This window comes from Chroicocephalus ridibundus, chromosome 6, assembly GCF_963924245.1.
Source record: "Chroicocephalus ridibundus chromosome 6, bChrRid1.1, whole genome shotgun sequence".
NCBI classification, from domain to species: domain Eukaryota; kingdom Metazoa; phylum Chordata; class Aves; order Charadriiformes; family Laridae; genus Chroicocephalus; species Chroicocephalus ridibundus.
The window spans coordinates 39,003,621-39,015,838 of record NC_086289.1 but is presented as its reverse complement, the minus strand read 5'-3'; the positions used below and the strand labels follow the sequence as shown (position 1 = coordinate 39,015,838).

The following is a 12,218-nucleotide window of genomic DNA, read 5'->3' as shown; positions in this document are numbered from 1 at the left end:
ATAAAAACAAAACAAAAAAGGAAAGCTAATATCGTACTATTTTTCTGTTTAAGAGTTAACAACAAGCAGCTTTAACAACAAATTATGCCCTGTGTTTGAAGCTGTTCACATACGACTTAAATCACAGAGTTCAGTGGTAAATCTCCATGCGCGTCAGGCTGCTGAGCCATGGGAAGAGGGAAAGGAACAATAAGCGAGGGAGACCTGAAGGATCCTACTTTGTAAGAATGCATCCCACTAAGTACAAGTATGCTCCTGAAGCACACAGGTCCCAGTCGCAATACATGAGGAACTTATGGAAGGTTTATTTTTAAAATTGAGGAAAAAGAACTTGGGCCAACTTCCAACTCCTGTCTGATACCCATGCTCTTAAATCAACCCAGGTAAAGTTCTACAACCCCTAATTCAGTCCTGTACCTGCTTCTGAAGCCCAACACTTAACTCAGTATGGTTCCCACGCACCCATCCGGCACTACAGTGTAGCTGTCCCTGCAAACAGACACCAACACGCTGACAGCCCCAAGCTACCCTGCAAAGTAACAAACGCACATACATCACAGATACAAAATGCGGCAACTCAACAGCCTTTGTGCTTCAGAATTCCATTAGAGCATGGAAGAAATCAGTGCCTAAAGAGCAGATTTAAGATATCCACACATACATTTACAAAACTGGTACAATGCTTAGTTAGTGGATGATGGATCAATAAACAATAGCTATGTTCTTGAAAAGCTGACTGAACCCTTTATCTGCAAAATACATATTGGATTAGTACTCACCTTTAAAGATGTTTAGGAGGTTGCTCTAGTAACTATTTCCATCTTAACAAAGGAATCGGACACTCTCACACTTTTCCAGATACAAATACATATTGTCATTTGAAAGTTACAGAAAAAGTACTTATCATAGCAGGATGTGAAAGGCTGCACTATTAAACTTCGAATATTAATTTAAGCAGCCTGATTTGACTCTAACTATCCCTTTACTGGTCTACGGTTTTTCTCTTGTAAATTAAGTATGTGTCAACTACAGTCACTGTACCTTCCAGAGGGTGGCATAAGGGGACTTGCCAGATCAACAGCAGCTGAAGCAAGCGGGTAGAAGCAGTAGTCCTCGATTCGGAAGTAACCTGCCTCAGATTCTGTGAAGCTTTGCGACACAACAGAAAGTTTAAAGCAGGATGGATTTCCACATCATTACTGTACGCGCTGGGTTATGCATGTGACCAGACTGTCACTCCTGCTGCAGTACCAACATGTTCCCACTGCCTCTTTAGGAGGCTGAGAACAAGCACCTCATTTACATTAGGTGATTGACTAGCCATGCAGATTGGGCTTTGCTGGGATGCGGGAGGAGATAACATCTTTCAGAGAGAACTGCATTTGGAAGAGGTACAGAGCAGGAACAGTTTGCGTTCATTCCCAGCTTGCTACGTGGGATCTTGAGAACGTTTCCTTTACCACTTCAACTATACAGTCTAATTTTATTTTTAAATCTCTCTTTTTTTTCCCCAGTTACCAACCATCAGAAAGCAAAACAGCTCTCAGCCAAAGTGAAAAACACATCCACTTAATCCGCAGGTTTCCCAAAGAGCAGTCCCAAGAATTTTACATGTCACGAACCTCCTCCCATCAGGGGGATGGGTGGGAACAAACAAGGAAGTGTTTCCACTTTAACTTTTAATGATGAGAGATGGAAGCAACCTGCCCTGCAAACACAGCGCGTTCCCCCCCACCTCCGTGGAGTCTTTATGAGTCAATGTAAATTGACTTACATCTAACCACCCCTCCAACCACCACACACCTTGCTCTAAACTGACATCCACACACTTGTCATTAATGGCCACTGCTGAAACACGCAAAGGGTCTGGAAAGCAGACCCCCCAAGCGTGTGCCCCCAGATGATACCACCCACATGCCTATCTTGTTCTTCCAAAGGTAATCGTGTATTCCTCAGGCTCCAGCCCACAGGACTGACTTCACCCGGCATCTCTCAAGTTAGCACAACATTTCAAACACAGAGATCCGATCAGCCACAGGGAAAGATAAAAATCACTGGGGTGTGTAAAAGGCAGGCATCAGAGTCACATCACCTACCAGGAGTCACCCTGCTGATTCCACTCTCAGTCCACTGCTGCAATCCCACTCCTAAAGCATTCATGGGGCTTTCCGAGCCCAAGGTGTCTCCCCGCAGCTTTACAGTTTTGAGGCAAGGAGCCTCCCCACTCCCCTCCGCAGGACCCCCCGATGCCTGAAGGGCTGAGGCACTTGGGAAAAGGCAGCAGACAAGGCATCCAGCATCACTCCGCTTCCCCCAAATGAGCTCGGAAATGAGATGTAACAGCAGCCTCTCTCCCACACCAAGTATTACAGGAGTGGAATACTAACTGGTTCGTTTATTTTACTGATTACCACACAAAGATATCAAAGTCTAAACATTGCATTTCTTCCACTAGCCCTTTCAAATTAACCCTACATTTTAAAGCAATACGACAATACTTGAGGTCACCGTTTCCCTGCGTGGTGGCAGGGACCGATGAGGAAGGAAGGGAGTGGACGGGCGTGTGTCCTCGCCGGAGGAGGCTCTCCCGGCTCCGGCAGCGGAGCCCTGCCCCAGAAGGGTGGGGAGTCTCCGGGCTGGGGCAGCCAAAAGAGCCTCGGCGGCCCAGGTCCAGCCCTCTCCGCGGCAATTTCACCTGCGCCTCCCTCCCCCGCGACTTACCCCCTTCCGCCGGGAAACTTTCCGCCACGGCGGGGAGCGGGACGGTGCCGGGAGCGCTTAAGGCCGAGGCCGGGGACGGCGAGGCCCGCGAGGGCGGCTTGTGCTGCCGCCGCCGAGTCCGCGCGGGGAGCGGGGGCAACGCCGCCGCCGCCGCTCTGCCTGCCGCTGACCAACGCCGGCTGCAGCGCTGCGGTGGGGCCGCGCAGGGCCGGGAGGAAAACTTTGGGGCTGGCACGGAGAGCACGGAAGCGGCGGCGCCGGTGCCCACCCCCCCCGGCGGCGGCTCACCCGAGCGGCGGGCGCTGCCGCCGCGGCTCCCGGCTGGGGGGGGAGCACGGTGAAAGCGTTACGGCGCAGCTGAGGGGCTGCTCATGCCCGCCTCCCCGCTCCGCGCTTTATGGATCAGGGGAAAAAAAAAAAAAAAAAGAGGAAGAAGGAGAAGGAGGAGGATTGGGGGAGAAAAGGGAAAAACGCCAACACCGAAGCAAGCATTTGCGAGCGCTCCGAGCATCCCTGCCTCGGCAGCCAGCCCTCTGCAACCTCCTCCTCCAGGATGGAGCAACCTTGTCCCCCGCAGCCCTGCTCCCCCGGCCAGGGCAAGCACACCCAGGGAGGGAAGGGCACGGCAGACAGGGCCGCCGGGCGGGCTCAGTTCGGCTCCGGGGCTCCCTCGCTCCCTCCCTGCCGCCCTTCGCTCCCGTTCCGCGCACCCCGCCTCGGCCGTGCGGGAAGATGCTGCGCCGCACCTCCGTCGAAACCACTCTCGGCACCCACCGATCCCAACTCCGGACCCGCAAGCACACCGACTGCCAAGCCTGTGTATTCGCTGGTGGTGCCTTAATTCCCAAATGCCACCTGTAGGCCTTTTTCCTGGGAGAATGAATGTCTCAGCTGCCACTCATCTGAATTCAGCACAGAAACTTTCAGGTGGCGAATCAACACCGCGGGGACCTGTTGGCTGTCCGGTCTGTGCTCGGCGGTGCAGGGTTAGCCCCGCGGGGGGTCCCACTCCTCCCCCGAGGACGTCCCACACAAACCTGTGGCGAATTGCATCTGCTGCAGGAACACGGGAAGCCCTGCAATGGCAAACCTCTGGGTGTTACCTTAAAGAAGCACATACCTTCATTTCTTAGCAAACAAACTCCAAACTGATTCAGCCATTTAGCATCAATGCAAGGGAAAGGCGCCTCACAGGTGAGCAGCAGCTAAAATACTGCTGGTTTCAAACACAAATGTTCACTTTTTTCACACTATCCCCTCTACTCCTCTCTCAGATGGGACAGGACAGACACTCCTGTGCCCCCACACAGCTGGAAGAGAGCTTTCCTAAGCCACACTGACCAAGTGAACACAACACCCGAGTTTGCCTCTTTAATCACACCAAACTCCCCTGCCCTCTTGCCTTCAGCTCCCTTTATTGGGTTCACCTGTGCTCCTCCCTCATTAAACTGCTGCAGGCAACTCCATCAGCTAAACCACCAACAGCTTTCTGTAAAATCTTTTAAAAGAGGAAAATAGTAACTCACGACCTTTCAAATGAAGATGACCATGTAAATCTTTACTGTCTCAACGTCATCTCAGATCCAAATGTTAAAGTAGATTTATGAGCCACAAATTTTCTGCACAGAAGCTGAATAAAATCCGAGTTTCCCCAAGGATTTTGAGATGAGCCTGCTAAGTCGTTTGGAATCCTAATAACTAAACCCAGCCTTCAGAAGGAATCAGACTAAATTTCTAGAGTACTCTGTAGCTTAAACACGCTGGCTATTAGAAAAGGAGCAAAGAGTTTAACGTGAGGTCTCCCCCGGCAAACGGGATGCCGCCAACTATTACTATATTTAAGTGCTTCTCCCCTGGACGGCGCCATTTAAGCAGCATTCACCCCCTCAGAGCTTCTCACCCCAGCCGCACTCGCTGCCCCCAAACCTCCCGGTACGGAGCTACTTGGGCAAATGACTTTACTCCTTCCCGCGCAGGGCTGCGGCTCCCTAAGCCGGGCGAGCTCGACATTAAGGTCCACTAACCCCCCCCATCCCACCCCGCGCCCCTCACCTCCGCCTCGGTGCCCTCCGTCACAGCCCGGGGCGGGGCAGCGCTTCCCCGCCACCGGCTCCAGCCCCGCCAGCGAACCCGCCGCTGCCTTCCCGAGCCGCGGCCGCTCCCGCGGGGCGGCGCCGCCAGCCGGCGGACCCCGGCCGGCCTCGCCCCCTCTCCTCCTCCTTCCCCGCCGCGCAGCGCCGGGCCTCGGAAAGCCGGGCGGGCGGGAGGCGAGCGGTGCCGAGGCGAGGCGGCACGGCTGTCAAACGCGGGCGGATTGTGCCCCCCTCTTGGCTCGGAGGGCCGGTGAATTGCAAGCGCCGACAGCGAGCTCCTGCAGCCGCCTGCCTGCCTTCCCTCCTGCCCGCCCGGCGCAGCGGGCCCCGGAACTCCTGGTCAGGGCTTTAAATACCCGCCGTGGCCGGCGTTTAAGCAAGCAACACGTTTCGCAGGCGTTAGGTATGCTTCCTAACCTCAGAGGCTGAGCCGCTTATGCGAGCGTACAAAGACTACACGCTTACTTTAGTTTGCGTTGTTGGGGGGAGGGGGGGGCAAACCCTGCAAACTTAATTGAAACAGAAAGAAACAGCACTGAGCTGCCACAGGTACGAACCCTACGAGTGGGATTAGTCTGGGGATACTGGCATGGGCTGGGAAGTTAACGAGGGGATGATTTTCATGAAGTAAAAATGACTTTTAATTACAGGAGCTGAAGGGGGAAGACAGTGTCTGCTCATTACCAGAGGGGGTGGTTAGGCTTCTGCCAATTGTATTTGCACATTTGTTTTTACAACTGAGAGGTATCTGTAGAGATCCTCATGCACTTCAAGAGAAGCCCATGAGCTCTCCTGTAGCAGTTCTGTTTTGCTTTAAATATGAGCATTTCCTTAATGCATGAGCTTTGAAGGCTTAAAGGTAAGGTTTTTGGTAAACTATCTTAAGAAAAATGTCAAACCGGCTGGACTGGCAGCCTGTGGAATCGGGGGCTCAGCCATTATTAATTTTTTACTTCAAGATTGATGACTTAAACCACCCACACTGAATTTTTTCCCCTTTCTTTGGGGGAATATTAGCTTCAGCCCATGATCAACACAGGAGCCAGGCCAGGCTCCTCCACTCAATATGGTATGCAAGGAACAATTATTTAACAATAAAATCCCAAGAAGACCAATGTTGGCCAGAGACTGCAGCAACCCCAATGCTGTTTCCATTCCCACCACACACACTCACATGAAAACGCGAGGAGGGCATCACTCAGAAAATGAGTTCTGTCCAGTTGGCTCTTTTTCAGGGCTGTCTTAAGAAGCCAGTCTCCCATGCCACCATGGGGAACTGACTCAGGTTAAAAAAATATAGTTATTATTTTTCCTGGATTGAGTTTAGCATGGATCAATTCCCTGATCGCATTTCTTGCAGTGGCCCCACAGACAGACCATTGCAATGGTGCAACTGCAGAGAGCAAGAGACACAAGCGGGAATATGGAATAGCAGCTATTTAAAGTGACTCTGCTTACCAAAAGAAAAGTTCTCCGAGCTCCAAAGCCGCATTTTTCTGCTCTTTTCCTTGCAGCGACTTCGCTTGACCCCATGGCATGCCAGTTCAACTCATTAAATCAGCAGAAAGCAAACCTGGCAGAGAAAAGCAGAGTTTCCTTCATCTTTACCAAGCGAAGTGGGATCACTAAGGAGTCAGATAAACAGCAAAGGCATTGCTGAGCAGGTCAGGAACAAGCAGACCATGCAGGTAGGGCAAGAATCATCCCCTTCAGCTGCCAGGAGTTAAAGTTGCTCAGCCACGCCGTGATCCCTTCTTCTCAGTTTCACCTGTGTTAATCCAGATTAAATCCCCCAGCTGCAGCTCAGTCCAGAATTCCATCCCACCTGTTCTCTGAAGTCTAAAGCAAAACTCCTATTGATTTAGATGGGGTGTTCTTATGTTCCACTCCCCTACAAAAGTGACAAGAGCATGAATTTTAACCCCTGTTACATCCTGGTGCTTTACAGGAATCCTGTAAGTATTTACATGGCAATATGTACTATGGAAATAAGCTCACGGTTCATGCCTTAGCATTGTTTGCAAAAACACATATGAATGAAAACCTGTGTAATGGCTTTTATTCTCTCTCCCCCCATGCCACACGTCCCTTCTCTCAGGCTTTTTAAACATCCAAATTCCTCAAATTAACTACCGGAGGAAGAAAAGGAAGCACAGGGAGATTGAGTATGAAGAAAATACACGGCGACATTCGAGAGCACTATTGCACTAGCCGGGTATTTCTCGCCACCATTATTAGATGAGTCAGAGATTTTAGCAGCGAATCTTGTTTGCTTATACAGAAGACCTACAAATTTGAGAGCTTGGGAGCTTCTGTACTAATGCAGAATTCAGAAGTACTTGTCACAATACGCAATCTTATTTGAAAAGTAATGCTTTTAATTAGACAGAGATTTAATTTCTACTTCAAAATTTGGTGGATGATTTTAATAAGAGTAGGAATTACAAGCTAAGGTGTCAAGACCCTGTTAATTAAATATTTGCATACGCTTACATATAATTTAAACGAGACTGCCATTTATTTAATCTTAAAATTCAGAGTGGAAGAGCAGATTCGTCACCGTTTGTTTAGATATGGCTACATTCACTAAGCTCGTGCCTTAAGCCTCTGCTTAATCTGTTTTACTACTCAAAATAATTGCAAGCAGGGCAATACCTACTATTACATCCCTACATTCTCTTCTCTTTTAAAGAACAGTTAATCATAGGAAGAATGTGCAGAGAGGCATTTGCAACATTTCTAATTTTTTTTCAATGGCCAGCTGTACTGAGAATTTGTTCAAGGATCAATGTGCGTTTTACATAAATACAATTAAAGTTGTGAATATAATTCCCCAAAGCCCCAAATTAAATTCTCCTAATCCATCATCTCCTAGTGCTTATTGAAATGAATGGAAATTTTGATATTGATTTCAGTGAAAGCAGGCGCAGCTCCTTTATGTGCTAGTCCATTTCAGGCCATTTCCTTGTCTGACATTTACAGGTATAAATCCAGAGTAACTCTACTGACACATTGCAATTGTCCACTAGAAAGATACACTAACGTACAAGACTCCAACCCTCGCTCTTAATTATGCATTCCTATTTATTTTCCTGTAATACCATCTGAGTCCCATCCTGCCTTCTTGAAGTCAGTTAAAACCATTGAAAATACTTGCAGATGAAATGCAAGGAGTGGCTGAAATGGCCTCCACTAGTTAGTCTGACAGCTTCACAGAGCTGGACAAAGGGCGATGACTCTACCCGTTCACTAATAAACACTCTCCTTAACCCTTGAATTACGAATGGTATGTATTCAGGAAAAAAGAGGTATTACCCAGCTTCTATTTGGGAATCAAGTTTAAGAATACATTTTCAAATACATTTATAAATCTGTAAAAATAAAAGCATTAAGCAGTGTAGTCAGTTGATGACTGGGAGCTATCAAATGTGCTGAGTTGGAAGAGGTCTTGTAAAAAAAATTAGTTAGACCTCATAACTGGAAGTTCATAAAGGCAATCTAAGTAATTGCTGTTCTGAACTCCTCTATCATCAACAGAAAGATACCTTTACATCTACATTTTTTAAAATGTACACAAACAAATCCATCTAGGGATGTCTATGTGTGTGTGTATACATACATGTGTGTGACGTGTATACTGTGTACAGTATACATCTGCATGAATACCATATCCTCATTACCATCCAAAATCTGATATGCATACAAAAGGTATTAATTTCACCCATGTTATTTGGGGAATTTTTTAGCAGGAGTGTCTCACAGACATTAATTAATCTACATTTACTGCAAAATGTACTGTGTCCACAACAGAGACACAAAGACAAAAAAACCCCAACAACCCATGCCAGAGGCCACACTGCAAATCATTTGCAGAGGAAGGGCTGGCACCCAGAACCTACTATCCTCCCACGTGCAGATATCCAATCCACTCTGCCTTCATTCCAGAAACGCTGAGTGACCACACTTCTCATTGATTTCGTTTGCAGCTGTGAGCGCTCAGCACTTCTGCACATTAGGCCTGAGGGGTTGAGGAGATGAGACAAGCAAAGAGTAACCACAAAAGGTGTTTTGGTTGAAGTGGCTTGCTCAGCAACACACACAAAGACTGCAGCAGAAACAGGAAGAAAAGAGGAATTCTTCTCATTCACCTGCCTTAGTCATAGGATGATCCTTTCTCTTTCAACAATCCCCCTCATTGTTCTCTTCTCCATGCACCTTCAGATTTCTACACATGAACTGAGAATCTTCCCGACACACACATACATATACATAGATCTAGATACTAATATGTGAGAGAGCTGGCAAGAGAGTTAAGTGCCATAATTAAAGATTACATCATAATGAATATGCACACAGAGATTGAATTAAAAGGTTACACCGATGACTGTCACTCTGGCTTTTCATAACTTTCAAGTGCCTGACTCTCCAACTGAGGCAGCTTTTAACACAAGAAAACCAATGCAAAGAGTGTTCCCCCTGTCTTTTCTTCAAGTGAGAACCAGGGGAAAGAGAAATCACAACAGTTCCCAGTTATCTATCACCAGCTGTGTACAAACCCCACATAACAAGAGTAACTACATCACCTGCCAAAGAGAAGAGATTTTTGTCCTGACTGGGAAGTGGGGTATTGAGGTTATTCGTTGGTTTAATTGTTGGAATAGGTAAGACAATATTTCATTAGAAGTTCAGTCTACCCAAGACTCTTCTTCTCTGCTCCCTGTAGAGACTGTGTCCCTGCCAGTGTGAGATGCTGTTATTCCTGGCAGCACAGCGCGCCAGGTTACACTGTTTATGTTTTGACAAACTGCCAGCATTTTGCGAAGAAATCAAGTGCTAAAAAGAGAACTTACCAAGTTTAGAACTCTGCCAGAACTGAACAGAATTTCATAAAGTAATAAATGCTTTTCTCTGGTTTTGGAGATTTTCTTCCCTGCCAAGTTCCGAAGGATCATGGAAAACATAGGTGCTTCAGCCTCTAAAAAACCATTGTCAGAGTCTCTTACAAGGATAAATTCTAATCATCTGAAATAAATATGCTGTGCCCAGAAAGCATCATAGTTTGAAGTAGAAAATAAGACTGGATAATAGCAAATATAAAACCTTTTGTACAAAGGAGAAGATATTTATGATTCTTAACAAGTAGAGCACATAGTCCCACTTTTCCAAAACGTGATACTGCCCAGAGGGAGGTTTTGGAAAGCTCATCTCACATGGGATACACTTCACTCAGAGCTTCTGATCCCTCTCCCAGAAAGGGCTGATTTGCACCAGTGACCATTACTTCCCTACTTTTCTGTAGCACCTAGGGACAGCTGTCAGAATCAGGTGTACTTTTTTGAAAGTTAACACTAATAAGGCTTCTGTTCACACGCGCAGAAAATACTGGAGTCAAGAGCTGAATATCTCTGGCTTGTACTAAAACTAATAACAGCTAAGAATAATTAGCAGCCTCCAGGACACACTCAGCAGTTTTTTTAGGGCTTAGTTGTTAGCACATCCATCAAGAGTGATTACACCTTACCAGTAACTAAATTACAAAGTTAAAACACAAGATGTAACAACTAAAATGCCAACATACTCTTCGAAGTCAATAGAAGTTTAGTGCTTACACCATTTTACTATCAATTGGTAACTTTTCTCTATCTGTGTTTCATAAACACCTCGGTATAGCTTTTTAACTTACGTACTTGCAAATAAAATATAAGAACTTCGAAAAATATTACCCTGTTTGTTTAATATTTTGAAATTTGTATTCAGTATTTTAAAACAATGCCTAGAAACACTCAGGATCACCTACTGAAGTAATCATTTCCACCATTATCTAATAATCTACTCAGTTCTGCCAAGCTTTCTGGAAAGCCCAGAGACACACAGCAACTTTCACCCTCCAGATCTAATGACAGAGGGGTAAACACGTTCCGATCCATCACGCTCTGAGTGTGGGGCCTTCCACTTGCTTGCCACCAGAATAGGTCTGTCCGGTCACTTAAGAGAGCTGTGTTCCACTGTTTATTTCAATATGGTGACCCTCACCTGCCTTCCAGGTTGTTCTTATGTTTCAGAGTGGTTTTAACATATTTCAGGATTATTTACAGAAAATGTAAATTTTTCTCTTCTCTTTCAGAAGCCCTTTTTATGCACCCATTTGGTGTTTGACCTTTGCAGCTCCCTGCATATGGTATATCTAGACTTGCTGCCTTTTTTAATGTTCCACACATTACTTTGTACAGAATAGGTTGAATGTTATTTTTTCCTATCTTCCATACCAGCCTTGAAAGGCTTCTAGGGCGTACCTGGGATAGTCTATGCTTTCAGTACCTGGCAAAGACACGTTTAGCTGCCACTATCTGCAGCATATGGACTAACCCCTCTAGTTAAGCAGATGGGAAAGGAGCAGTCCTAGGAGGAAACGCAAGCACAGACACAGCTGAAATTTCAACAAAAGCTTTTCCGTATTTCTGTTATTTCTCTGTTAGCAAACCCAAAGGTAGGTAGATTCAGGTCAGGGAAGAAACCTGCGTGCACGTCTCCTCCACCTTTAAATGCAGCAAAACTTCTGAGTTGTAACACGTGAGCTAAAACTGACACAAATTTAAAAAGCATATGTTTACTTACCTGAGGAATTTACTCCAGTGTAACCCAAATATCATTCCTTCTTGTAACCTGAAGAGTACATCCTGACCTACACAAACAGGAAAGAAAGCGTTCAGCTCATTATAATCTACTACAAAATACTCAGAAATCTTGACATGAGGTCTAGCACAGCATTTGGGGGTGATGAGCTATCACCAGAATGCTGCCATCTTCAATTATGGACAGCAAGAGAAGTAAAAACTTTACTATAATATAGAAGATTGAAAAGGCTACTGTACTGGGTTTACGTGGCAAAGTTTTGATAGTGGGGAGGATGCAGTGGTAGCTTCTGTGAGAAGATGCCAGAAGCTGCCCCCACCTCGGGGGCACGTTTATAATCATGAGAACCATTTAACAGCAGCAATATGGCATCATTGCTTTTCATGCAGAATTTCTTGTAACATGACCAGTCTTTCCCCACTCTGTAAGTGGGAACAATAAGTAAGAGCCCTTGATACATCTGGAAGAGATGGACGCCCTGTAGCACCCCTCCTGTACACATTCTTCTCATTTCCACATTATGTGTAGGAGGAATTCTTTGTGAACAGAAAGAACGTCCTTTCTGGGAGCACTCCCACGGATCCCAGGAGAGGATCACTTGGCCTGACAATACTCGTAGCAAAGCATTAGCAGCCTCACTGGCGTTCAGTGAGTCAGCAGACTGAAGCCATTTCACAGAGATGAGCCACAGAGAAAGAGAAGTCATTCTCTGCTGAAGACTGTGATCTGTCTCTGAGGCCACTGGACAGAGTTATTCAGGTTGGGGACTCA

The 12,218-nt window shown here is 46.5% G+C and overlaps 1 protein-coding gene across 19 annotated transcripts in view; it reads right to left on the bottom strand.

Moving 5' to 3' along the window:
- Window positions 1-11,496, bottom strand: part of PCDH15 (protocadherin related 15) — an 811,115-nt gene extending 799,619 nt beyond the window's left edge. For 16 of the 19 annotated variants that reach the window (XM_063340174.1, XM_063340177.1, XM_063340192.1 and 13 more), the window contains exon 1: window positions 3,496-3,640. The gene's annotated coding sequence lies outside the window, so the exon portion shown is untranslated. Of the gene's footprint in view, window positions 1-3,495; window positions 3,651-4,773; window positions 4,859-11,429 lie in introns of those variants that run through there. The other 3 variants (XM_063340181.1, XM_063340176.1, XM_063340196.1) reach the window with 3 other exon arrangements.
- Between the last annotated feature and the right edge of the window lie 722 nt (window positions 11,497-12,218).